Genomic DNA, 5,000 nt, shown 5'->3' on the forward strand with positions numbered 1-5,000 from the left:
GCAAATATATATCTCGGAACAGTAACGACAGTCGGAGCCTCCTGGCGTTGCACTCGCAGTCGCAAAAAACGCTGGGCAAATATATTTCTCGGAAGAGTAACGACAGTCCGAGCCTCCTGCGTGGGAAGAGTCTTTCTAGGCCCTGACCCACGGGAAGGGTTTAGCTTCCCCCATCCCGGACATTTGAAGTCGTCACACTACCGGTATTGACTAATAGACTGATTGCTGATAATCACTAGCCATACACTGGGGGAAACGGCCGACAGGGGCAGCAACATAGTGGAGCCGCAGTGTCACTAATGTACAGAGATAGAACAGTTTCGACTGGAACCAGAGTAACCGTATACACGGCACTGATTAGTAATAAATGCAGAGCCATCAGAATACAGATAATATATACAACCGTCCCTATACATGCTGAAAGACTCTGCACACAATGAGAACCACACGTCAGCCAGACACTATCACACACTACTCTCTGCCTCTAACAGGCACACACACAATATCTAACCACCAGCATGGAAGAACATCCGGTGCATCCTCTCCGCCACATTACACAATCCACACTATCATAACCAGACCGGGAGGTCCACCCAGAAAACAGAATATCCCACCCTTCCGACATCCGCCATTGCTCAGCTAAGCCACGAACACCCACACATGTCCTACACAGGGGTGCACCCAACATCACCATACTGCCTCCTGTCACAGTACACAAACAATGGCAGGAATGAAAGACACAGATCTGCCACAACCTTGGAATCGGAGCGCCGCCTGTCATGAGCCACAAGTGCATCCTGACGTGACAAATCGGATGATCCCGCAGGCATGCACTTACGATAATCACTATCAACGAACCTGCCGCCGCCCCCCCCCCCCAAATACACCTTTCCCTACAACAATGTGTACCTTAACCTAAGCTATATCGTACCATAACCTAACCGACATTGCGCCTTAACCTAACCTACGTTGTACCTTAACCTAACCTATGTTGTACCTTAACCTAACCTACGTTGTACCTTAACCTAACCTACGTTGTGCCTTAACCTAACCTACGTTGTGCCTTAACCTAACCTACGTTGTGCCTTAACCTAACCTACGTTGTGCCTTAACCTAACCTACGTTGTGCCTTAACCTAACCTACGTTGTGCCTTAACCTAACCTACGTTGTGCCTTAACCTAACCTACGTTGTGCCTTAACCTAACCTACGTTGTGCCTTAACCTAACCTACGTTGTGCCTTAACCTAACCTACGTTGTGCCTTAACCTAACCTACGTTGTGCCTTAACCTAACCTACGTTGTGCCTTAACCTAACCTACGTTGTGCCTTAACCTAACCTACGTTGTGCCTTAACCTAACCTACGTTGTGCCTTAACCTAACCTACGTTGTGCCTTAACCTAACCTACGTTGTGCCTTAACCTAACCTACGTTGTGCCTTAACCTAACCTACGTTGTGCCTTAACCTAACCTACGTTGTGCCTTAACCTAACCTACGTTGTGCCTTAACCTAACCTACGTTGTGCCTTAACCTAACCTACGTTGTGCCTTAACCTAACCTACGTTGTGCCTTAACCTAACCTACGTTGTGCCTTAACCTAACCTACGTTGTGCCTTAACCTAACCTACGTTGTGCCTTAACCTAACCTACGTTGTGCCTTAACCTAACCTACGTTGTGCCTTAACCTAACCTACGTTGTGCCTTAACCTAACTTACGTTGTGCCTTAACCTAACTTACGTTGTGCCTTAACCTAACTTACGTTGTGCCTTAACCTAACCCATGTTGTGCCTTAACCTAACCCATGTTGTGCCTTAACCTAACCCATGTTGTGCCTTAACCTAACCCATGTTGTGCCTTAACGTAACCCATGTTGTGCCTTAACGTAACCCATGTTGTGCCTTAACGTAACCCATGTTGTGCCTTAACGTAACCCATGTTGTGCCTTAACGTAACCCATGTTGTGCCTTTACGTAACCCATGTTGTGCCTTAACGTAACCCATGTTGTGCCTTAACGTAACCCATGTTGTGCCTTAACGTAACCCATGTTGTGCCTTAACGTAACCCATGTTGTGCCTTAACGTAACCCATGTTGTGCCTTAACGTAACCCAATTTGTGCCTTAACGTAACCCAATTTGTGCCTTAACGTAACCCAATTTGTGCCTTAACGTAACCTAATTTGTGCCTTAACGTAACCTAATTTGTGCCTTAACGTAACCCATATTGCGCCTCAACCTAACCTATATTGCGCCTTAACCTGACGCACGTTGTCGCTGAACCTGCTCTGTAATTGTTATGCAACTCGTTAAATTAGTGTAGTGTTGCCTAACCGCAACCCTCGCAATATAGTTCGCTATTCGCACTGCCCGGTCCCCTGTGTATCGCGTCATGTTAAACACCTTGCAAGTGTTGCTGACTTTCCACATGCTCCTGCTATACACTGTAATGTGGATAGCAGCAGGACGTACATGCCCCCCCCCTTCCCCCCTGCCTTCGCAAGCTGGTCGTTGAGAAGTTTGCATGTTCAATGCCCTTCGCATGCCGACGTACTCAGCCTACGTTGTGGTACGGCCTGTCACCTGTCCGCGGATGTACGCAAAACCCGCAAACTGTGCTGCACATTGGTCCGTATGTACTGAATGATACATCGTGGCACATGTGTGACCGTACGACGACTGCGCCTAGCAACGGCGGACCATACAGTCCAAATATTGTGGACGCAGCTACGTGTCGTCTCCCTTTAGGAGCTGGATTGCAGTGTGGTACGCCATTCAGACGTGTGGGAGGAACGGACGCCCTGGATGGCGATCAGCATGAGCAGTCTGTTGATGTAGTGGAGCGTGTATTCGGACGTAGTCGTCTCTTCTCACACACTGTGATAGCATGTTGCACCGCGTTCCACATCTGCGACATGCTGCAGAGGCCGGCTGACAGTCGTTCGCGCAATGGACACCGCATACGTACGGGGGCTACCTTCCACGTGTTCTCTAGGCGTGCACATGTTGTTGCGTCTATGTGGGCAGACGTAGTGTGTTGTGACACCTGACACACAGGCATGCAATACTCGTTGCAAATGGCGATGGACGTCTACGTTTGCTGGTGACGTTACGCAAATGAACAACTGGTAACCCGTTGTGGTGCGGTTGTTCTCGCTAGAGGTGAATCAGTGTTGGCGACGATCGGTCGAGCTATTAACCGGTTGTTTCATGGATACCCACCATGCCCACGAACGTGAAAGGGGACCCACCATGCCCACGAACGTGAAAGGGGATCTGGGTGTGAGGCGATACGCGGCGGTGGCTGGGTGGGACCGTCCCCGGCCGGTGAGGGGGGGCCGCCCGGCGTGCTGGCAGCGCGGTGCGTGGGCGCACGCGCTACAGCCGGCTGGTGGGGGCGGCCAGTGGCAGGCGCGCCGGCCGACGGACGCGGCAGGCGGCGCAGCTGCGCGCCGGCGCCCCCTGCTCGCGGCGCCTTGCGGCCAAAGTAGGTCCTCGCGGGCCCGGTGCGAAGCGCGGTGGCCATCTGCAGTGTGCTGGTCCGATTGAGGACTGTGTGCGCTGAGGATGCGCCGCCGCCCGGCGCTCGGCGCCGCGACGCCGTCTGCTGCTCGGTCGCCCCAGCGGTTCTCGCAGGTGGTTTGTATCGCAGCTGTGCGGACGTGTTGGCGCGTGCGCTGTGCTGGGAGAGTTCGCTTCGGCACCCAAGTGGGGCTTTTGTCCTTCTGTGGCGCTGGCGTTGGAGCTGCCGGTCACCGTAGGTGGCGCGTGTTGTCTCCCGCCGGCAATGCCACGACAGCACGCTCCCGGGCCTCTGTCGGCAGCGGCAAGCTCAGTTGGGAGCACGGGTGGTCGCACCTAAAGCGTCTACTCGCCTAACTCCGGGCGATTGCGCCTCTCTCGAACCCGACCAAGTACTTAGGACGGCGCTGCGCGCCGCCGGGACCTGAGAGGGTTTCGAGGTGTGTTGTGCAGGGGAGCTCAGCCTCCTCCTGTTTGCAGAATAATTGAGCGGACGCTTGCGTGTTCGCGCGGGCCCCCGGGACACACTCCCGGGCGGCCGGCTGCTCAGCTCTAGTTGACGCAGCTCCCTGGTTGATCCTGCCAGTAGTCATATGCTTGTCTCAAAGATTAAGCCATGCATGTCTCAGTACAAGCCGCATTAAGGTGAAACCGCGAATGGCTCATTAAATCAGTTATGGTTCCTTAGATCGTACCCACGTTACTTGGATAACTGTGGTAATTCTAGAGCTAATACATGCAAACAGAGTCCCGACCAGAGATGGAAGGGACGCTTTTATTAGATCAAAACCAATCGGTCGGCTCGTCCGGTCCGTTTGCCTTGGTGACTCTGAATAACTTTGGGCTGATCGCACGGTCCTCGTACCGGCGACGCATCTTTCAAATGTCTGCCTTATCAACTGTCGATGGTAGGTTCTGCGCCTACCATGGTTGTAACGGGTAACGGGGAATCAGGGTTCGATTCCGGAGAGGGAGCCTGAGAAACGGCTACCACATCCAAGGAAGGCAGCAGGCGCGCAAATTACCCACTCCCGGCACGGGGAGGTAGTGACGAAAAATAACGATACGGGACTCATCCGAGGCCCCGTAATCGGAATGAGTACACTTTAAATCCTTTAACGAGTATCTATTGGAGGGCAAGTCTGGTGCCAGCAGCCGCGGTAATTCCAGCTCCAATAGCGTATATTAAAGTTGTTGCGGTTAAAAAGCTCGTAGTTGGATTTGTGTCCCACGCTGTTGGTTCACCGCCCGTCGGTGTTTAACTGGCATGTATCGTGGGACGTCCTGCCGGTGGGGCGAGCCGAAGGCGTGCGACCGCCTCGTGCGTGCTCGTGCGTCCCGAGGCGGACCCCGTTGAAATCCTACCAGGGTGCTCTTTATTGAGTGTCTCGGTGGGCCGGCACGTTTACTTTGAACAAATTAGAGTGCTTAAAGCAGGCAAGCCCGCCTGAATACTGTGTGCATGGAATAATGGAATAGGAC

General features: G+C 52.9%; 1 non-coding gene across 1 annotated transcript in view; it reads left to right on the plus strand.

Annotated features, from left to right (window-relative positions):
• The first annotated feature begins 4,084 nt into the window (after positions 1-4,084).
• The window catches only part of LOC126436403 (small subunit ribosomal RNA), a 1,909-nt gene continuing 993 nt past the window's right edge, over positions 4,085-5,000 (plus strand). The window contains exon 1 of the ribosomal RNA XR_007580637.1: positions 4,085-5,000. This exon is cut by the window's right edge and continues 993 nt beyond it. This is a non-coding gene — a ribosomal RNA (small subunit ribosomal RNA).

This window comes from Schistocerca serialis, unplaced genomic scaffold (genome assembly GCF_023864345.2).
Source record: "Schistocerca serialis cubense isolate TAMUIC-IGC-003099 unplaced genomic scaffold, iqSchSeri2.2 HiC_scaffold_1235, whole genome shotgun sequence".
Classification (NCBI taxonomy): domain Eukaryota; kingdom Metazoa; phylum Arthropoda; class Insecta; order Orthoptera; family Acrididae; genus Schistocerca; species Schistocerca serialis.